Raw genomic sequence first — 23,729 nt, forward strand, 5'->3', positions numbered from 1 at the left:
TGTAACCGAGTATCATCAGTTAGGTGCCTTAAACAACTGAAATTTATTGTCGCACAGTTCTGGAAGCTGGAGTCTCCAGCTTGATTTCAAATCGAGCAGTTGGCAAGGTTGATTCTGTCTGAGGGCTGTGAGGGAAGGTTCTGTTCCAGGCCTTTCTCCTTGGTGTGTAGGTTCTAACTGACCATGATCACTCAGTGATCTCTTATCTTCATATCGTCTTCCCTCTCGGTTCACATCTCTGTACCCACGTTTCCCCTTTCTTATATCCAATCTCATGTTGGATTAGGGCCCAGCCTAGACCTCATTTTGAGTTTATGACCTCTAGAAAGACTCAGGGCTTCCCCTGTGACTCAGTGGGTAAATAATTCACCTGCAATGCAGGAGACACACGAGACTAGGTTTCAATCTCTGAGTCTGGAAGACCCTCTGGAGGAGGAAAATGGCAACCTGCTCCAGTACTCTTGCCTGAAAATCCCACGGACAGAGGAGCCTGACAGGCTACAGTCCACGGGGTTGCAAAGAGTCAGACACGACTGAGCAACTAAGCACGTACCTATGGTGCACATTAAGGCTATCTCCAAATGAAGTGCTGAGGATCAGTGTATAAATTTTAGAAGGGACACAATTCAACCCATAATAGCATCTCTTCTTTTACGTAACTCATGAGGAATGGTATTCTAACCCCTGCCCCCATGTTATTATGGCAGTTTTGTTTATTTTTAATTGAAGGATAATTGCTTTACAATGTTGTGTTGGTTTCCTCCATACATCAACATGAATCAGCCGTGGGTATACACATGTCCCCTCCCTCTCAAACCTCCCTCCCTGTGACAGTTTTAAAGCATGGAGCAAAGTGGAAAAATTTTTACAGTAGACACTTAACCATCTAGGTTCTCCCATTAACATTTTAATATGCTCATTTTATCACATGCTCTCTGGAATAATAGTATCTTTGGGCAAATTAAAGAGAACGTCTTTCAACCAGGTGGATGACACCACATGGCAGGGTTTACCACTTGGGGAGTGTAGCTGGGGTGGATTTCAGGCCCCACACTATCTCTGCCAGCACCCTTGTACAGTGCACAACCTGTACCGCTGTCCTTATTGACCCCAAAGAAACCCCCTGAAAGAAACAGCAGGGAAGTAGAGTCTCTACAAAGCCTTTTTTTTTTTTTTTTGTTACAAATAAGTTTGTAATTCAGAATTTTCTCCAAACTAACATGGAACTCGCCCCTAGCAAAATGTGTAGCCCAGGACTGGCATGCGGTTGGCACTTAGTACAAGATGATTGAGTGAAAGACTGATTGATTGACTGAATCTACTTCCTCATAAGCTTGGTTTATTGAGCAATGACTAGGAATCAAGAAAGTATCCAGACTCCAAAGACAGGGAGTGCCTACTAGGAAGAAATCCTTTCTTCTAAGAAGGAGTCGGATGGCTCAGTTATTGAAACGGTTCAAGGTTGCAATTGCCCTGAAGGCTGTCGGTTGACCGTTCACGTCGCAGCTGCTGGGTTTCTGCGGATATTCAGCCCTCCACCTGGCATTGCCCTGTGCCATGGGAGAAATGTTTCCCAACATATAGTCTCAGGAGATGAAAGCTACACATTTGTGAGGGACTCAGCAAGATCATAATCTAAGTCCAAGTGAGTATCATTGAAGATTTAGCCAACAACTTGAGCAAAACAACGTTTATCAGGGCAGTGACTTCGGGGATTTTTGGTGCTCCCCTGGCTGGAGGGTGAGTTAATATTAACAGGCCCAAGGTGATGTGAGCTTGCATAATCGGGGCCTGGCCACCTCCTCCCCAGCTGATGATCCTGTTTATCATCTTTGATAGCTGCACCTCAGCTGCCCTCCAGTTAACGTCCAGGGAGGAGGCTGGTGGGCTGGGTCTCTGGACAGCAGCATGTGGTGCTGTCCATAAAGACCAAGTCTTTATGTGATTGTGTCAAAATAGAAATCATATTGAGCCTCTGCCGGATACTGTTTTCGGGCTTCTGGTCACTCGGAACAGAAGCCGGTCCATACACACATATGATGTACAACTTCCCCCAACTCCCGGCCCTCAGCAAACCAGATGCTGCAGTCACACCCCTGGACTCTTCTGCCTCTCTCTCCCTCTTCTTGTCGTTACTGCAATAGGCCCCTGCCTCCTTCTTGCTTCCCTTGAACAAGCCAGGCCGGTTCCTGCCCCAGGGCCTTTGCACCTCCTATTCTCTCTGCCTGACCGCTCTTCTCTTAGATGCCCACACAGCTTCTTCTCACACCTGCCTTGGGTTTCAGATTCCACATTCTCAGTGAAGACTTCCCTGACCACTCCGTTCGAGTGTTTCACACCCTAGCTCTTCCCATCGCCTGTCTCTACATTACTTTTTTGTTGACGAACTCATTGCCTTCTCCTGTTCTACACATGGTATTGATTTATGTAGATTATTTCCTGCATCCCCCGCTGAACTTCTGTGGATGGGGATTTTGTCATCTTGTTCATATCTGCACAGCCAGTCCTGGCACCTAGCAGATGCTCTCAGTGAGAGAAATGAATGTGTGCTTACATTCTTTCAGAAATTACATTCAGAAATTGTGATATGTACACTGTTCTGTATTTTGCTTATATATATATATATAAAAGCAAATATGTATACATTTATATATAATGAGCTTTTCCCCAATCAGCCTATGCAGAACTGGCCTTACACTTTTAAAAATCTGCATGATACTCTATTTAAGGGATATCTAATTTTACATAATTAATTCCCTATTACTATGAGCATTGACGAATTTTTGCTCTTCTAACAATGCTATAGTTGAAAAGAAGACAATTTTTTTAAACATTTGCTGTTTGTATATATTTCTATGGGATCAATTCCTAGTAGTGGACTTTCTGAGTCAAAATTTGTTTTTGTTTTTTTTTTTTTAACTTTAGTAGATGTTACAAAATTATCTTCCAAGAGGTTGCACAAATTTATATTCCCTGAATCTAGTGTTTGAATATCTATTTCCTCACATGTAAATCAGCAGTGAGAAATTCTGCAAATAAACTCATATATTTATGCCAATCTGATTGATCAGAAGTGACACTCTGACTTGTATTTTTAAAATAATGAATGGGTTGAGAATTCTTTCTTATTTTCACTGGCCACTTGTATTCATTTTTTTGTAGTCTGCCTGCTTAAATCCATGGCCCGTTATTCTACTGGATTACTTACTGTTTCCTTATAGATTTAAAAGAGTTCTTTAAAATGATTCTCTTTGTCATATCGGGCATATAATTTCTCAGTTTGTCCTTTGACTTTGTTTATGGCATTTTGTGACACATGTCTTTAGACTGTGTGTTAGTCACTCAGTCATGTCCAGCGCTTTGTGAATGAATTGTGACCCACCAGGCTCTTCTGCCTATGGAACCCTTCAGGCAAGAATACGGGAGTGGGTGGTCGTTCCCTTCTCCAGGGGATCTTCCTGACCCAGGGATCGGACCTGGGTCTCCCACATTGCAGGCAGATTCTTTACCATCTGAGCCATCAGGGAAGGTCCATTTTTAAACTAATTGATGTGAAATTGCCATTAAAGTCATAGGATTATGAGTTGTAACTCAAAATGTCAGAAATTTCACTGGCTTCTTTAGAAAATATTGATCATACAATTATTATTATTATTACATTTTAAAATAATCTGTGCTATTTTGTTTTTAATTGTGGAAAATCTATATAAAATTTACTGTCTTACCAGTTTTTTTCATGCAATTCAAAAGAAAAGTTATTACTTTTTATTAGTGGTGTTTATGCCCATAGTAAAAGAACCTGCTTGCAATGCTGGAGACCTGGGTTCGATCCCTGGGTTGGGAAGAACCCCTGGAGAAGGGAATGCCTACCCACTCCAGTATTCTTGCCTGGAGAATTTCATAGACTGAGGAGCCGGGCGAGCTACAGTCCATGGGGTTGCTAAGAGTTGGACATGACTGAGCTAACACTAATACTTATATGCCCACTTACTATAGATTAACATTTATTTTATTTATTTTACCATGAAAAAATTTTTAAAAATTTATGTTGGAGTATAGTTGATTTACAATGTTCTGTTAGTTTCAAGTGTAAAGTGACTCAGTTATACATACACATATATCTATTTTTTTCGGAGATTCTATTTCCCATATGGGTTATTACAGAGTATTGAGCAGACTTTCCTATGCTATACAGGAAACTGTGCTATAATCCTTGTTGATTATCTGTTTTATATGTAATAGTGTGTATATGTTAATCCCAGCTTTTCATGTGTTCAGTTTAATAGAATTAAGAATGTTCACATTGTTATGCAACCAGTCTCCAGAACTCTTTACATTTTTCAAAACGGCAGCTTTATACTCATTAAACATCAACTCCCATCCCTTCTCCCAGAGCCCCTGGCAGTGCTGTTATGCTTTCCCTCTCTATAAATTCAGTTACTCCGGGTACCTCACGTAAGTGGAATCACACAGTATTTTCTCTTTTATTATTGGTTTATTTCACTTAGCATAATGTCTTAGCTCATTCATGTTGTATCATGGATCGTCCTCCTTTTAAAGGCTGAATGATATTCCATTGCATTCATAGACCACATTTTGTTTGTTTATTCAGCTGTGGATGGACATTTGGATTGCTTCCGTCTTTTGTCTACTGTGAGTAATGCTGCTGTGAACATGAATATGCAAATATCTCCTTTAGACTGCTTTCAGCTCTTTTGCATAAATATCCAGGAGTGAAATTTTTGGCTCATGACGTGCTTGATGTGCTTTGCCCCTCAGCTGTGTCCGGCTTTGTAGCCCCGTGGACTGTAGCCCACCAGGCTCCTCTGTCCATGGCATTCTCCAGGCAAGAGTCCTGGAGAGCGTAGCCCTTCCCTTCTCTGGAGGATCTTTCCAACCCAGGGATCGAACTCAGGTCTCTTGAATTTCAGGCAAATTTTTTTACCATTTGATCCACCAGGGAAGCTCTTGGGTTATATCGTTATTCAATTTTAGTTCTTTTGAGGAATGGCCGTAGTGTTTCCTTAGGGGCTGGGCCATTTTGCTTTCTTACCAACAACGCATATAGGTTCCAATTTCTCCACATCCTGGCCAACACTTTTTCTTTTCTTCTTCTTTCTTAAAAACTAGTCATCCTGATGGTGTGAGGTGATGTCTCACTGTAGTTTTGATTTGTAATTCTCTAATGATTAATGATGCTGAGCATCTTTTTGTGTACTTCTTGGCCATTTATATTCCTGGAAAAATGTCTACTTAGGTTCTTGACCCATTTTTAATTGGGTTGTATTTTTATTGGGTTGTTTTTTGTTATTACTGAGTTGTAAGAGTTTTTTATGTTTCTGAATATTAACCCCTTGTTAGATACGTGATTTGCATGTATTTTCTCCCATTCTGTAGGTTGCCTTCTCATTTTGTTAATTATGTCCTTTGATACATAGATGTTTTTAATTTTGATAAAGTACAATTAATATATTTTAACTTTTGTTGCCTGTGTTTTTGGTGTCATATTCAAGAAATCATTGCTAAATCAATGCTTGAAACATTCTTCTATGCTTTCTTCCAAGTTTCATCTAGGTTTTTGATCCAATTTATATTTATTTTTTGTATATGATATAATGTAAGAGTCCAACTTATTGTTTTACATGTGGATATCTGGTTTTCCCAACACCATTTGTTGAAAAGACTGTCCTTCTTCCAATGAATAGTCTTAGAATCTTTGTCTCATATCATTTGACCATATATGTGAGGGTTTATTTCTGGCCTCTCTATTCTATTTCACTGGTCTGTTGTTTGTTTTTAAGCCAACATCACACTATTTTGATTTCTGTAGCTATGGCATTAGGAAATATGAAACCCACAACTTTGTTCTTCTCTTCCAAGATTGTTTTGGATATTTGAGTTCCTTGAGATTCTATGTGAACTTTAGGATGGATTTTTTCTATTTCTACTAAGATGTCTGTGGGATTTAGTTAGGGATTGAACAAATTGGTATGGGTAGTATTGACATTGTAACAATATTAAGTTTTCCAATCCATGCACTTGAAATGTCTTTCAATGTATTTGTTCTTCTTTAATTTTTTTCAGCAATGCTGTAGTTTTCAGTGTACAAATCTTTTGCCTCCTTGATGGAAATTTATTCCTAGGTATTTTATTCTTTTTGATGCTATTATGCATGGAATTGTTCTTGAAATTTCCTTTGGAAATTTAGTGTATGAAATGCAACTGGCTTTTGCCTGTTGATTTTGACTCCTGCAACTTTGCTGAATGCATTTATTAGTTTTAACAGCTTTCTCTGTGTGTGTGTAATCTTTAGAATTTTCAACATAAAAAATTGTGTTGTCAAGGATAGTTTTACTTCTTCTTTTCCAGTTTGGGAGTCTTTTATTTCTTTTTCTTGCTCATACCAGGTACTCTCTCCTGAGAGGTGCTCTGTCCCATTTTCATTGATGGTCATCAAGGCCTTATGAACAACCTGGAGGAGAGAGGGAGGACAGAGGCTTCTCTGAGACAGAGATAGGCTGCCCCACCCCTCACCCAGACCTGGGAGCAAGGCTCGGTTTGGTGAGAGCTGTCCTGGGACTCAAGGAGGCGCTCTTTCGGTAACATTTTAAATAAAGAACCACAAGACTCACCACTGAATCACCATGGTGTAGTGAAATGAACACAACTTTCCATCTCAAGGATCTGGGTTTGAATCCAGTTTTCCCTGCTAACTAACTATGTCACTTCCAGGAGGAGACTATTCTTGAAACCTCAGTTTCCTAAACAGAAAACTCAGCGCTATGGGATAATATGAGCCAGGGCCACTATGGTACTTCCTATGAGGACTTTCTCTCAGTGTAGGTGCTTAATAAATGTGTGTGCAAGTCTGAGAGGTATTCACGTGTGTGTGTGTGGATAAGGATATCAAAATCAAGATCTTCATCTGGTGATTGTAAGACTCCATCAGCAGGTCACACCTACTTACCCAACTCCATCCCACACTCCTCTTCTGAACCCTTCTCTCTCCAGGGGACTAGTCCCTTCTCTGTCCTTGAACACCACACTCATGCCTCTCTCACGACTTCTGCCCTTCCCCACCCCTGCCTACCCATCCTTGCAGGGGACACACAAGGCATGCTCGCAAGGCCTCTGTCTGACCCACAAGGGCACCCCTCCTCTTCCTCACCAGCCTCCTCAGCATCCCTGGGAAGCAGCCCACCTCCTTGGGAGAGAGAAGATTTTCCTGCACTCTACCTCCGTGGCTCCCATCTTATTTGTAGAACCTGGTTCTAAGCTCCGTGAGGACCAGGACTTTGATGGGGACCTTCACCCCTCATCCCCGCCCAGGCACTGTTCACAGTCATTGAACGGCAGTTGTTTCCTTATGTGCTAAGTCACTTCAGTCCTGTCTGACTCTTTGTGACCCCATGGACTGTAGCCCTCCAGGCTCCTCTGTCCATGGGATTCTCTAGGTAAGGATACTGCAGTGGGTTGCCATGCCCTTCTCCAGGGGATCTTCCCGACCCAGGGATCGAGCCCACGTCTCTTACATCTCCTGCATTGGCACGCGGGTTCTTTACCATTAGTGCCGCCTGGGAAGCCCAGTTGTCGTTTACTTGGGCACCTATCTGAGTCAATTCATTCGCTCAGTCGTGTCTGACTTTTTGAGACCCCACGGACTGCAGCACGCCAGGCTTCCCTGTCCATCACTAACTCCCGGAGTCTACTCAAACTCATGTCCATTGAGTCGGTGATGCCATCCAACCATCTCATCCTCTATTGTCCCCTTCTCCTCCTGCCTTCAATCTTTCTCACCATCAGGGTCTTTTCCAATGAGTCAGCTCTTTGCATCAGGTGGCCAAAGTATTGGAGTTTCAGCTTCAGCATCAGTCCTTCCAATAAGTATTCAGAACTGATTTCTCTTAGGATGGACTGGTTGGATCTTGTAGTCCAAGGGACTCTCAAGAGTCTTCTCCAACACCACAGTTCAACAACATCAATTCTTTGGTGCTCAGCTTTCTTTATAGTCCAACTCTCACAGGCATACATGACTACTGGAAAAACCATAACTTTGACTAGACGGACCTTTGTTGGCAAAGTGATGTCTCTGCTTTTTAATATGCTGTCTAGGTTGGTCATAGCTTTTCTTCCAAGGAGCAAGTGGCTTTTAATTTCATATTATAAATCCCCTGAATAAATGGCATCTTTGGTTGAAATCACTCTAACTCAGACTCGGTGATTCGGCAATAGGTCCCAGAGTCTCAGATGCAGGGGCCAAAGGGTCTTGGCAATCCCCGAGCCTAAGTTTCTCTCTGTAAGTAGGTGGTTATAGGGGACCAAAAAAAGGAAGTCCCCGGCCAAGGATGAGACAGAGAGAACGTGACACAACCTCGCACCGAGCACGTGAGGCCTCCTCCCCTCCGTCAGCTGACCACACTGCCATCCTGGTGGAGTGACGGCACTTCTCAGGGCCTCAGTCTGCAGCGCGCCTGCGTCCCCCTGCCCCGTCCTCAGCCTCGGCCTGGAGCTGCCGCCCCACGCGCGTTCTGACCTACGGACGTCGGGGACACGCTCACCTTGGACACCTTCAGAGGCTGATCCTTGGTGATCCTTGAGAGGTCAGCCCCATTGCTGAAGACCTTGGTGACGCCCAGTTTGCCCAGGACAGTTTTCAGATTGTAGGTTCCAGAAATGGACAGTTTGGGCAAATGTGAAATGATCAACTTGTCAAAATGGTTAGAAAACCATTGAAATGTTTCCCTTTCTGACCAAATCCCTCTCCCTTGGTACCCCCCTCCCCCAGCCCAGGTGAGGAAATGAGGTCAGCTTTGCTTTATTCTACTTTTAGTTCCTCTACATCCAGGATCAGAGAATATTAGAATCACAGGGATCCTCTTGTCCTGCAGAGCCTCTCAAGTGCCACCTCCTCTGAGAAGGCCTCCAGGAGGATCCAGGGTGTCCTCTGGAAGGACTGTGCACTCTGCTTCTCTGTGGGGTTTGCTCACCCCCAGACTGAACCTCCTCTGGGGCTGGGGTCCCAGGGGACTGTGGCACATGGTGGCAGGTCCTGAGTGACATCTATTTAGTGAATGAGTGACTGTGTGGGGCTGGGAGCTCAGCTGTCATTTTCCATGGGGACAAGGTTGGCCCCAGGAGCTTCCCTGGGGGCTCAGATGGTAAAGAATCTGCCTGCAATGCAGGAGACTCGGGTTCAATCCATGGGTCGGGAAGATTCCCTGGAGGAGGAAATGGCAACCTACTCCGGTATCCTTGCCTGGAGAATCCCATGGATGGGGACGCCTGATGAGCAACAGTCCTTGGGGTTTCAGTGTCGGCAAATTGGCATGGCAAGGTTGGCCCTGAGCAGGGTCTGATGCATGGGCTGACTGGCCTTGGGTTCCATTTAATCCCTTCCAGACTCAGCTCCTCCTGTTCTCTGCTCCCAGCCTCCGGTGTAGGGAACCTGAGCGTGGGTGGGGTGGGGAAGAGGTATTAAAACTTGTATTCACTTTTTAGCCTTATACTTCTCTACATTTTCACCTTTGTTTTATATTATGCATGACAAAATAGCTCATCTGGGCATGGGCATATTTACAAATACAGAGACATGGACTAATTTGGGATGCACTGCGGGATCTGACCAAACCACACTCATCTAATGACAGAGGAACCAGAAACAGCCTCAAATAGGTCCTGGAGTTTCCTGCTCTGGGCGTTTGTTTTTCCAGCCTCTCCGAGCAGGTTATTCCCCCTGTCCTGCCATGGACTTTCTATCCTATAACACACTCAGTTATAGGACACCTTTACCAAGAAGGCCACCTCTTCCTCTAGGTTTGCCCATGACATGTGTTGGCCTTATTTTTGCTGCAGTGGGCACTGGTCACCAGGAAGAGGCAGTGTCCAGGTCGGGGAGGAAGTGCTCAAGGACAGGACTTTCATTCCTCACCCAGGGGCACTGTTCCTCTTACAAAGCCCGGTTGGGGCTTCCTGAAAGGATGCTCTCTCAGGGAGCATTAAGATTAAGCCCAGGACCTGGGCCCACCTTACCCTCCTTGGTCCAGGCCTGATGGGGCAGCTCCTGGGTCAGCGCTGGCCTGGGAATCACCAAATCTGAAGGTGTTTGTGGATTCTGGTGAGATGCTTCTCAGAGAGCCCGTCCTCCAGCAGCTGCCTCTTGCCCTGGGCCGGGCAGAAGCAGGAAGGTGATGACTCAGCTCTGGTCATGCTGCAGCAACACCCAGCAGGAGAAACACACGGTTTCAGCACAGGTGGAACTTGCCTTTGACCGGATCTTCTCCTTCACATGAAAGTTTCCTATCAGGAAGCACTGAGCCTCAAATTTATCCTTCATTTTGCTTGGAGAGAGAGATGAAGGTGCCCATCAGCTAGGGGTGGGAGAAGGTTCGGGAAAGAGTGCTAGAACATGGAGCCCTGAGGCTGCCTGGTGAGACCCGGGTCTCTGAGCTTCAGCTTTACCATCTGTAAATTGGGGCAAAAATGAAGCGGTCTTGTTTCCACAAGACCAACAACTCTGGTCTTGTTTCTGATCTTAGAGGAAACGTATTCATTCAGTCTTTCATGTTTACATATGATGTTAGCTAAAGATTTTTCATGGACGGTCTTTATCAGGTTAGGAAAGGTTCCTTCTAATCCTAGTTCGTTGAGTGATTTTTATCATGACAGGGTGTTGAGTATTATCAAATGCTTTTTCCTGTAGTTTTTGAGATGATTATATATTTTTAATCATTTCTTCTAATAATATGGTGTTTTTAATTGTTAAAAAAAATAAAATTGTCAGGCTCCTGAAGGTTTTGTGAAGACAATTTGAGGCTAGAGGAGTATCCAGAGTTTCTATATCGCAGAGACTACCTGCTATCAGTCTAGGTGGGCAGGAGCATTTTTTATTTGGATTTGACGTTTGTTTAATGCATGGTCTGAGGCTAATTAACGAAAATTATTGGGAGTGGTTGGAAGCTCCCTTGATCACTCTGGGCATCTCCCTGGCTTGCCCCTTGGTAACTGGAGCTATTTATTGCTCAGGGAAGTTAGTTTTGTTCCCACACTAATGGCCTTTCCCTGGACTAACACGTGACATGCAGATGTCTGGGCAGTGTCCCCTCTGCTCCCTATCCTGCTGAGATGGAGTGGGAGGGGTCCTCCAGGACCCCAGGGCCCAATTTTCCCATTGGTTGGGAGGAGGAGACTGAAGCTGGGGAGGGACGAAAGCCACATGAAGTCCCAGAGCAGAGCTGGAACTTGGGACGTGGTCACTCTGGCCGCAGTGCTATTCTCCCTTTAGAGCCAGGAGCCGGTGGTGTGAAGGAGGCAGGCCCTGGCCTTAATGCTCACCTTCCTACCCTGGGCTGTCTCCATGCACTGTTTAAACTGCCTGAGGATGTCTCCCAGAGCACCCAGGCCCTGACGTCCCCATCACTCAAAGTGAGAAAGGCAGGCTGGGATTTGGGTTTAGTTAAGTACCCACTATGTGAGTGTTATGTTCTTTGTGACTTGTTTTTTTCCTTCTAGAAATCAGACAAGCAGAAGGAGAAAAACAAATATTGTATATTAACACCTATGTATGGAATCTAGAAAAACGTTACAGATGAACTTATTTGCAGGGCACCTCTGGAGAAGAGAATGGCAATCCACTACAGTATTCTTGCCTGGAGAATCCCATAGACAAAGGAACCTGGAGAATCCCATGGACAAAGAAATCTGACGGGCTATAGTCCATGGGGTCACGAAGAGTCAGACACAACTGAGAGACTAACACTACACTGACTATCTGCAGGGCAGGAAAAGAGACGCAGATGCAGAGAATGGACATGTGGGCCCAACGGGGAAGGGGAGGGTGGGATGAACTGGGAGGTCAGGATTGACATATATACACGACCATGTGTAAAGCAGCTGGTGGGACACTGCTGATTAGCACAGGGAACTCAACTCAGTACCCCGTGATGACCTAGATGGGTGGGGTGGGGGAGAGGGTGGCCCCATAGGGAGGGGATATACACACACACGTATATACAGACATGTATACACACACACACATATACTTATAGCTGATTCATGCGGTTGTATGGCAGAAACTAACACAACTTTGTAAAGCAGTTATACTCTAATAAATTTTTAAAAATCTGGCAAGAAGGGTATTGTTATGTCCATGCTATCTATAGAAAACTAGAACCTCAAAGAGATAAAAAAGACTTGCCCAGAGTCAAACAGCTCATAGTTCAGGGTGTGAGCCCTGGTTTTCCAGTCTCCAAAGGTGACTCGAGAGCTGTCAGAGTGTCTTCTGTAAAATCCTATTCCCTTCATCAGTTCAGTTCAGTTCAGTCCCTCAGTCATGTCTGACTCTTTGCAACCCCATGGACTGCAGCATGCCAAACTTCCATGTCCATCACCAGCTCCCAGAGTTTACTCAAACTCATGTCCATTGAGCTGGTGATGCCATCCAACCATCTCATCCTCTGTCATCACCTTCTCCTCCGGCCTTCAATCTTTCCCAGCATCAGGGTCTTTTCCAGTGAGTCAGTTCTTCACATCAGGTGGCCAAAGTATTGGAGTTTCAGCTTCAACATCAGTCCTTCCAATGAATACCCAGGACTGATCTCCTTTAGGATGGACTGGTTGGATCTCCTTGCAGTCCAAGAGACTCTCAAAAGTCTTCTCAAACACCACAGTTCAAAAGCATCAGTTCTTCGGCACTCAGCTTTCTTTATAGTCCAACTCTCACATCCATACATGACTACTGGAAAAACCATAGCTTTGACTAGACGGACCTTTGTTGGCAAAGTAATGTCTCTGCTTTTTGTTGTCTAAGTTGGTCATAGCCTTTCTTCCAAGGAACAATTTAATTTTTAATTTTAAGTTTAACTTTTAATTTCATGGCTGCAGTCACTATATGCAGTGATTTTGGAGCCCGAGAAAATAGTCTGTCACTGTTTCCATTGTTTCCCCATCTATTTGCCTTGAAGTGATGGGACCTGATGCCATGATCTTAGTTTTCTGAATGTTGAGTTTTAAGTCAACTTTTCCACTCTTTTCCTCTTTCACTTTCATCAAGAGGTTCTTTAGTTCTTCTTCGCTTTCTACCATAAGGGTGGTGTCATCTGCGTATCTGAAGTTATTGACTTTTCTCCTGGCAATCTTGATTCCAGCTTGTGCTTCATTCCCTTCATACTCTCTGGCAAAGTTTGTTTTTATGGCTCTCTATTTGGGGATATTGTGTGTTTTGTCTCCCTCCCTGGTAGAGATTTACAGTGCATATTAGGACATTTAAGGCTCTGAAAAGTCCTGCTGAGATCTTGATGATTTCATTGTTTAACCCACCATTTCCTATTAAAAGTCTTTTAATGGTTGTGTGTAGAAAATTGAATAACATATCTGTAGTTACATTCCATCCTGCATTCTCAAGGAAATCTAAATAACCAGCTCAGGCTAGTTGTATTATACAACCTTACCTTCAAAAATTATGTATCTCACCAGAACAAGAGCTGCGTCTTCGTCAAGCTCTTTGACCAAATCCACAATTTTTCCTTGAGTTCCTATCTCTATTTATTGGTTGATCTGTGTCTTGGCCTCTTTGCAGTTCCTGAAGTTCATGGAGAGGATTTATGAGTGGTACAGCTTCTTGACATTGTTCAAAAATGCAGGCTTTTGCTTCATATTCTTTTTGCTGAATAATATACTGCTGGTGATCAGCTGGAGCTGGTTGTCCAGCTGATTAAGGGTTTCAAGGAGACCCTCCCCACCACCCAAGCCTTTGTGAATATCAGCTTTAGGTACCTTCTTAAACTTGAAGCCTATGCCATTCAGGATATGGGTGTGAGTATCATCTTTGTTTCACCGGGAGAGCATCGCAAGGCTATCTGATGCTCACTGGGGAGAAGATGATGCTGTCATTGGACTGACAGGCCAGTTCATGGTACAGGCTGAAGGTGGATCTGGAGAAGTGTGAGACGTTGTAAATATCAGGGCTAGATTGACACATGGTGCCAGGGACTCTACCACACAGACCTGCCAGCAGGAAGAGGCCCACGTGATAGAGAATGCCTTTGTCCTTCAAGACAGACAAGGGACCTTGCCCGGGTCAGACCATACAATGAGTCCCTTGGCCACTGACTGATGTCAAGTCAAAGCAACCACAGTTCATTGAACGTCTGTGTGCCAAGCACGCTCCTACGTCAGCATCACTGAAAGACTTAGAACCACAGCAGAGACTTCATGGCATTTGTGTGTTAGGCACTCAGTCGTGTCCTAATCTGTGGCCCTAGGGACTGCAGCTCGCTGGGTTCCTCTGTCCATGGAATTCTCCAGGCAAGAACCCTGGAGTGGGTAGCCATTCCCTCCTCCAGGGGATCTTTCTCACCCAGAGATAGAACCCTGGTCTCCTAAATGGCAGGCAGATTCTTTACAGTCTGAGCAACCATGGAAGCCCTTACCACACACCGAGTTCCATTCTAAGCCCTTTACTGTCTTATCTCACTATGCTCTGGTAACGGTCCTATGACCTAGGTCATGAGACACCCCTGGGCTTACAGATGAGGAGACTGGGCTTCTAGAGGTTAAGTCACTTGTCCAAGGTTCCAGAAGAGTAGCAGGATCAGAATCACACCTCCAGGTCGTCTGGGTCCACACTCTTGATAACTCTGTTAACATCCACAATGACCCCGAAGTGTAAGTGCTACAGCCCTTAGTTTTCAAAGAGGAAACTAAGGAACAGGAAGTGGATGATTACCCAGGAAGCAGGCCAAATCAGGCTCAAGGATGACTGGATCTGGAACAGCCCTAGGAGGACTTTCAATGAACCCTGATTTTTAAAGAACAGAGAGGCTGCTTCTCAGAGTGGGAGGGATCTTGCCAAATGACACACAGCCAGAACATGGAAGAGCTGTGAGGAATCCGTCTTCCCTGATTCCAGCCCAGAGTCTCCCTAAGTCCGTACTCTTCCTCCATCTCCCATTTTTCTTGCAACTCCTACGCCCTCACTTTATAAGGTCCTAGAGCATTGAGCTGATGGTCCTCGGATTCTATAACGTTCTAGGCCAGGAGAAGGCTGTTGAAATAGATCACATGAGAACCCTCTGCCATGTGGCACTCATAGACATTAATTTTGTCTCATGTTTTCTTATCTTCATTTTACAGGATGTGAAAAGTGAGGCTCAGAGAAGGTCGTTAACATGCTCGGGATTACGCAGTTGGTCAAGCAGAGCTGAGACAGACAGATCTCTGTATTTCTCATCTGGTGCTCTGTGTATAAGGGGCAGTTCATCTGATAACTGCCTCCTGAAGGGGGAGCTTGGCTGCTTCTAAGGGCTGGGCCCACAGGGAGTTCGGGGTCTCCAGCTCAGAACCAGTTATGGGCTGAAAAATTCTATGCCGTGAAGCACTGCCCTATGCATCGTTGGGTGTTTAACAGCATCCCGGATAAAACTAGATCCCAGGAACCCCTCCCCAGCCCCCAGGTGTGACAATCAAAAATCGTCCAGGCATTGCCCAGGGTCCCCTGGAGTTAGAGCGCCTCTGGGGGGCTCCCCTGTGTAGGGAGGGAGGGCTTGGAGCACGAGACCCACTTGGGAGGCCTCCTTCATCCTGGTTGAAGAGACTTTTCTCATTTCAGAATGGGCTTGGGTCAAGCGATTCCCAACTGAATTTGCTCACTGGGGCCAAAGTGTTTAATGGACTCAGTTAGTCTGGGGTGTTCATTCTTCTTAGGTGGGGACTTGTCAAGGGATCCCAGGTTCTGTTGCAACAAGTTTGAGAGACCATATAACAGTCTCTTTATCTGTCACCTTTGGAGCTCAGATGCCTCTGTGGTCCTTGGGCTTCCAGGAGCCTGAGGACCATGACCTTTAAGACTTACTGACAACAGCCCGAGTGTCAAGGCTGCTCAAACTAAACACTCACAGCCCCCAGAGAGGTCTTTCCTGAGCTTCCTGGGGGTAGGGGCTGGTGGGTTTTGCAAACTAAAGCTTTTAGGATCAACAAGGGGCAAGCAGATAGAAGACAGGCCCTTGAACCCAGATAAGAAAGGGGAGGAGGTGACAGAAAAGCTAGCAGGGTTATCTGAGGAGTTAATGAATACACCTCAGCCTTTCAGAAGAGGTGTTTCAAGAGCGAGATCAAGGCCAGGGTCCTTGGAGCAGGAGGTGGGGGCCAGGGAGCAGAGGGGGAGACCTTGGGCTGTCCTCTGAAAATCTGGGGGACAGGCTAACAAGGGGGAAAGGGGATGAAAGGGGATCTTCTTTCTCCAATGAGATAGTTGGGTTAAAGGGGAGCGTGAAATCTACAAGGCAAGGTCCAGAACTCTGGCTCTGGCTGGAGTTTAAAAGAACAAGGTAAGAAAGAAGAATCTTTTCAAAAAATAAAAAATAAAGCACAAAGAAAAAGAAAATAATGTTATCTGTCTCAGAACACAAATGAAAACAAACAAACAAAAAGAAAAATAAAAAAGGAAAATTTTCTGAGACAGAGAAACATTTTAGAGAATGTGGCATGGGGGTGGGGGCCCCTCCAAGGGGCCTCGTGCCTGCCTTCTGCAGGAGGGACACGCAGGTGAAGACCACTGAGGCTACGGGCTTCTGTCCAAGCCTGGGCAGGGAGGGAGAAGGAGAAATGTAACCCTGAAACAGCTCTGCCCACCAGCCTGGGTATTACAGGGGCCTCCTGTGTGCTGGGACCTTTTTTTTTATTTTTCAGGTAAATATTCGGCTATATTTTCATCAAGTTGTTTGTGGCTACCTTTTTAGCCTTTAGCTATTTTATGACATTTACTTCCTCTGCCTCGACTTTATTGAGATGTAATTGACTTACAATATTACAGAAGTTTAAAGTGTACGATGATATTTGGAATTAACATATATACACTTACTGTTGTTGTTGTTTAGTCTCTAGGTTGACTCTTTTGAGACCTCACAGACAGGAGCCTGCCAGGCTCTTCTATCCATGGGATTTCCCAGGCAAGAATACTGGAGTGGATTGCCATTTCCTTCTCCAGGGGATCTTCCTGACCCAGGGATTGAACCCATGTCTCCTGCTTGGCAGGCAGAATCTTTACCAGTGAGCTGCCTGGAAGGCCCAACATATACACACTACTATATATAAAACCGAGTTCCCTGGTGGCTCAGTGGTGAAGAATCTGCAGACCAGTGCAGGAGACAGACCCAGGTGGCGTGGGTTCAGCTCTGGTCAGGAAGTTCCTTTGGAGAAAGAAAGGCCAACCCACTCCAGTACCCTTGCCTGGAGAATCCCGTGGACAGAGGAGCCCGGTGGGCTACAGTCCATGGGGTCACCAAGAGTCAGATACAACCAAATCGACTTAACACAGCACACATATATAAAATAGATAATCCACAAAAACCTACAGTATAGCACAGAGAACTCAGCTCAGTATTCTGTAATAACCTACACAGGAAAAGACTCTAGAAAACCATGTCAATCCATCCTCCCCACTGACCATGCTGGGCAGAACTGCAAAGCCTCAACTGCCTGCCTTCAAATGCTGACCCTGGCAAATCGAAGTCAAACCTGTCTGTGCCTCGGTTTCCTCCTCTGTCAAGGTGGCCCAGCCTCACTCACTGTGTCAGCTCAGGACGGGCTGATGGAGAGCTACTCACGCAGGAAATGGAAATCATCTCTTCCTCCTGGAGGCTTGCTGAGCTGGACTCGCCCCATAGACTGTCCCATGCTGGCGCACACCCTTGCCTACTAATAGGGCAGTCTCAGGGAGCTGGGACACTCAGTGCTATGGGCCCGGTAACTGTTCCCTTCCCATCTTGGAGGAAGTAAGTCTGGGGGAGCATCCATAGCTCAGCCAGCGAGTGCCTGATACCGTCTGAGGGCCTTGCTGTTCTTCCCTGAAGTGGTCTAGTCCAGTGTAACCAGCAAGTACAAGGCCACCTGGAGGATGGGGTGATGGGAGCCTTGTGATCGTGCAAGAGCAAGGGATCATCCCTCCTTGAGACCCATCTCCCAGAGCTGTTGGGAGGAGTGAATAAAGTCTGTCCAAATCCTAGAACTGAGCCTGATGCATGATTGACCTTCAATAAGTGTCAGCTGCCTGAATTCCCCGGGTTTGTCACTGCCAAGTTCCCAGCCCTAGGAAGCCTCACACTGGGAGCTGGGTTCTGTGTTCTTTGGGTTCCAAAGCCCATTTTTCCAGGCACAGAAGGGAGATAACAGGCCAAGATAGTAGGTACCAGGGCTCAGAGGAATCACATGAAAGAATGACACTGGACCATCTTGATGAAGTTGGAATCTTGTAGAGTATCAGGGCCTCAACCGACCTTAATGCTCACATTTTGCTGGTGATAAAATGGAGTCTAGCAGAGGGGAGGTGATCTCCCTGGGTCCAGGACATGTGGGTAGAAGACCTGTGAGACAAAATCAAGGGAAAGGGGCAGCTGGCCCTCAAAGTATTACTTTTGGAATCTGTAGTCTTGATTAACGTTTAATATTCACAAGAACCAGCACTCAAAGAAACAAAAACACATTGCATAATCATCCAAAGGCGAAACCAGTGAGTTATCCCCGTTTTGCAGGAATGGAAGATGAGGCACACAGAGGTCAAATGGCTTGCTCTGGGTTTCACGTTCATTAGAAGACTGTTTTGGGATTCCTGAATTTTTTCTACTTTGTTTATACTGCCATTAGTATTTTCATCCTAATATTACTGAAAGTCACTTCAGAACTAAAGGAAATTGCATTGACAATATTAAAAATATCAAACCATCTTTCAAAGCTATTGACATCTGAGGACTAAAGGAAAAAAAATCACTTTTTGAAAACCTAATGTGTATTTCTTATTCGCTCTGCTTACTGCGCTGTCAAAGTCACACCATGATGTTAAAAAATTTTGATGGCTCTGATTTCTCTCTATATGATGTCCTTAGATAACCAAAGTGATACCAAATAGCAAGAGAGCACCTAGCCATGAAAAGTCAGCTTTGCCTGCTGAGAGCAAACGTCCTGGGAATCATCCACCAGCTTCACCTGGGTCAGGCTGACCCTGTAGGACTGATCTGCTGGTACCTGTCCCACGTGACCTGGTCCTGCACCCTCCAAATTTCCTGGAATGTGCTCACCACTGCACCTGGGCTGACTTTCCCCGGCATGTACTTAGCACCCCTCTCTGGCACCTTCTAATGTGGTTCCCTCCTGAGGGTTGCTCCTCAACCTTCCTTTTCAGTCTCAGCCATCACTTCAGGCTTGCTTCTTAGGTGAAGAACTCCTTTGAAGGCAATTTCTTGAAATCTGGGCTGGGTTCTGCTGCAGTAGCAAAGAAGCTCAGAACCTCAAGGACTTAACACTGCCCAGGTGATGTCTCTACATGTCTCCTATGAGATGGATGCAGAGGCTCTGCCCATCAGGATGAAACAGGGACCAAGCTGCAAGAGGCCCCAAGGTCCTGCTTCAGTTTCTCCAGCTCTGCCTCCCTTGCTTGTTCCTTACGTAACCATTGCTACAGCAAGCAGGAAACCTATAGCAGCAGTCACAAGACTGCTGCTACCATCTGAGTGCCTCCTATTGGCATCTTTCAAGCTTTTAAAAATAGCTTCCATCTTTTCTGCCCAAGTGTCAAACCAATTGAATGAAAGGATAAAAATAAGTCCTATGGGGGACATATGGCACCTTTGTTTCTGATAAAGCTGATATTGGAACATGGAGCTTATTTCTGTGGGACAGTGGACTTCCAGAAACCCACCCCTGGGCTAGATAGCTCACCCTCCTCCCAGCATTGTGAAACTGAGGCCAGATCTCCCCCTGGTCTGATACTCAGCCTGCAGAACAACTTCTGGGCTGCCCAGCCCACCCCCCCACCCCCACCCCCCTGCAAAAGAGTTGTCTTTTCCACATGGAAACTCTGCAAAGTAGGTATTCTTTTTCACCCTTTATAGGTGAGGAATGTGAGGAACAGAGAGGTTGAGGAACTCCCCCCAAATCACACAGGCTGCTGTCTTAGAATATCTCTCGCATTATGTCAGAGTGAGTCTCTTCCCACCCTTGGCTGCTGGCTGTGTCCTTGTGGGGCGGGAGCTGCCTTGGTGAGAGTTCCTTTTTCTGATTTCTCCACCGAGGGGAATTCCTTTAGTTCTCCCAGACTGGGCTCAGACTTCATTGTGAAACTGTCGGGGCAGAGCCTGCCTGGGAGGAAAGCCGAGTGCTCTGCCTGTCTCGCTGAGTGTGAAGATCTAACCAAGGACAGCGGCAGAAAGGCCCCGGCCTTGAAAGGAGCTCTTGGGTTGTCCTCACTATTGGTGGATGTTTGTGAACCGTCCCTGATGGCTCTGGAAGGGATCTGAAGTGCACACCCACCATGCAGCTGGGCCTCTAAAGATTCTGTGCTCAGTTCCCATGTGTGTGGGGTTTGCCCCACAGTAAGCAATGCTCCAACCTCGGCTGGTTACCCTATAATTCAGCTCTGACGCTGTGTACCTGGAGACAGAGTCAGCTCCCACAGGCGAGGGGCTCAGTCCTGTGCGACTGCCCCAGCCCTGCGTCAGACACCAGTCGCAAGTCTGGGATGTCACCTGTGCTTCTGACCCACATGTTGTAGCTTGGAGGTTCCTATGGCCTCCTTCTTTGGGTTCAGCTGATGTGATAGAGTAGCTTACAGAACTCAGAGAAGCCTTCTTCTCTGGTTATTGGTTGACTTAGAAAGATTAACTCAGGAGAAGCCAAATGGAAGAGTTATGTAGAGCAAGGTATGGGGAAACCAAGAAATCGAGCAGGGCTCCACGCCCCCTCTAAGTTCGTCAGTTCCCCCAGTCTCCACATGTTCAATCCGAATGCTCTCTGAACCCTGGTCTTCTGGCTTTTTTGGAGGCTTTGTTACATCGGCATGATTGTTTACCTCACTGACTTAAAAACACATTAATTTCTTTTTAGTTGATTGATGATTGCTTTATGATATTGGTTTGATTTCTGTCATACATTAACATGAATTACCCATTGGTGCTGGCTTCTTGGAAGAAAAGCTATGACCAACCTAGACAACATATTAAAAAGCAGAGATATTGCCAACAAAGTTTCCTCTAGTCAAAGCTATGGTTTTTCTAGTAGTCATGTATGGATGTGAGAGTTGGACTATACAGAAAGCTGAGTGCAGAAGAACTGATGCTTTTGAACTGTGGTGTTGGAGGAGACTCCTGAGAGTAACTTGGACTTCAAGGATATCAAACCAGTCCATCCTAAAGGAAATAAGTCCTGAATATCCATTGGAAAGACTGATGCTGAAGCTAAAACTCCTGATGGCCACTCCATCAGGTGGCCACCTGATGCGAAGAACTGACTCATTGGAAAAGACCCTGATGCTGGGAAAGATTGAAGGCAGGAGGAGAAGTGGATGGCAAAGGATGAGATGGTTGGATGGCATCACTGACTTGAAGGACACGACCTTGAGCAAACTCCAGGAGTTGGTGATAGACAGAGAAGCCTGGAATGCTGCAGTCCATGGGGTCGCAAAGAGTCGGACACGACTGAACGACTGAACTGAACTGAACCATAGGTGTACACATGTTCCCTCCCTCTTAAATCTCCCTCCCACCTCCTGCCCGTTCCCAACCCTCTAGGTTGTTACAGAGCCCCAGTTTGACTTTTGTTGTTTGAACTGGATCCCCAATCCCTCTCCCCCTCCCCGAGATTAGGGGTTGGTTTCCCATGGCCACCAACCCCCATCCTTAGGTGACCTAGGGGGTTTTCCAAATTAACAACAACAACAAAAAACCTTTCTGGAGCTCATCAGTTAGGGGTTGGTTTCCCATGGCCACCAACCCCCATCCTTAGGTGACCTAGGGGGTTTTCCAAATTAACAACAACAACAAAAAACCTTTCTGGAGCTCATCAGTTAGGGGTTGGTTTCCCATGGCCACCAACCCCCATCCTTAGGTGACCTAGGGGGTTTTCCAAATTAACAACAACAACAAAAAACCTTTCTGGAGCTCATCAGTTAGGAAAATCCAGGAGTTTTAGGATCTCTGTGCCAGAACTGGCATGAAGATGAAATACACATATTTCTTCATATTAATCATAATGTCACAACCTCATTCATCACCCGTTATCCAGAGCCATAGACCAGCATGTTTTGAATGTGAGGTCTGGGTCTCCTCCTATCCCAGGGAGCACAGATATCCAGAAAAGATTTGCTTTTTCTTATATAGCTCATGCCCATCCCCTGGGCTTGTGGAGAGGATCAGGAGATCTCCTCGAATGGAAATCAACATATAATCAGTATTCTCCATTTCTAGACTAGCACACATGTGTGAGAAGCCAGACGCATCCTTACTTCATCTTCATTTTATGAATGAGGCTCAGATGACCCCACCAGTGAGGGCAGAGCCGGCACTTAACCTTAAACATTCATGCATTCATGATGAAAATCTAATGGGTATGTTTTCCTTCCCCTGCCACTGACGGGGAGGTGTCAGTGTCCCTTCCACGTTGGCCCTGTCTGAGCCCGTGCTGTGTCTTGCCCATCTGCCTCAGGACAGAGCTGTGTCCCTGCCTGGGGGTCCAGAGCAGCCTAGAACCCCCAGCAGCTGTGTTTCAGCTGGTGCTGGGGCAGTGAGCTGGACCCCGCGTGGACCGGCAGGTTGGAATTCTTCCTAAGGTCTGAGATGCACTGGGGAGTAGACGGCATCAGGGCTGCCCCAACTGAAGAAGGGGGAACCTGCCTTCAGGTCTGTGCTGGGCAGGTCTTCCAACCTACTGGATCCGCGTTTCCCCATCTGTACCTTGCGGATAACGATTCCCAGCTGCGTCCTTCAAGGACCAATTCTGAGGGGCAGACTAGGCAGTGATTACATCTAAAAACTCTAAAGAATAGGCAACACTGAGGCGTACGGCTGTCCTGCTTGGCTTGTGGCACACTCTTGTCTCCCTTCTGACAACATTGCCCTGACCTTTGGCCCTGTGGGGGTGCCCCTTTCCCTGCCCACAGGGAGTGGACCTGTTGGTTCCCATATGCACCAATGAAATCCGGTCTGGGGTTTTAAGCTAGTTTGAACCGGGTCTCTGTCAACCAGAGTCCAGACTTATGTAATGACGGGCCATTTTTTTGTGAAATGATTGTATCTTAGGTAAATTCCCTGGACTCTCAGGAACTCCAAGTGGCCCTTGTATCTGACCATATACTCCCCCAGAACGTCAGTGTTGGGGAGCATGCCATGTTGCTTGCTCAAGGCTATGAGCTCTTTAACCTTGGGTGGGAAGAATTCCAGCAGATCCTGGGGCTCTTTTCCTTGCAGAGGCATCCTAGGTGAGTGCTGTGGGCCCCAGCACTCCTCATGGTTTGAGGAAGAATTTAGCACAACATTCAGAAAACTAAGATCATGGCGTCTGGTCCCATCACTTCATGGGAAATAGATGGGGAAACAGTGGAAACAGTGGCTGACTTTATTTTTCTGGGCTCCAAAATCACTGCAGATGGTGATTGCAGCCATGAAATTAAAAGACGTTTACTCCTTAGAAGGAAAGTTATGACCAACCTAGATAGCATATTAAAAAGCAGAGACATTACTTTGCCAACAAAGGTCCATCTAATCAAGGTTATGGTTTTTCCAGTGGTCATGTATGGATGTGAGAGTTGGACTGTAAAGAAAGCTGAGAGCCAAAGAGTTGATGCATTTGAACTGTGGTGTTGCCGAAGACTCTTGAGAGTCCCTTGGACAACAAGGAGATCCAACCAGTCCATCCTTAAGGAGATCAGTCCTGGGTATTCATTGGAAGGATTGATGTCGAAGCTGAAA

At 45.9% G+C, this 23,729-nt stretch overlaps 1 pseudogene; it reads right to left on the bottom strand.

The window, feature by feature from the left end:
* Positions 1-8,492: 8,492 nt before the first annotated feature.
* On the bottom strand, positions 8,493-13,975 carry LOC133068054 (alpha-1-antitrypsin-like; annotated as a pseudogene).
* Positions 13,976-23,729: the final 9,754 nt, after the last annotated feature.

Source organism: Dama dama, chromosome 13, assembly GCF_033118175.1.
Source record: "Dama dama isolate Ldn47 chromosome 13, ASM3311817v1, whole genome shotgun sequence".
Classification (NCBI taxonomy): Eukaryota; Metazoa; Chordata; class Mammalia; order Artiodactyla; family Cervidae; genus Dama; species Dama dama.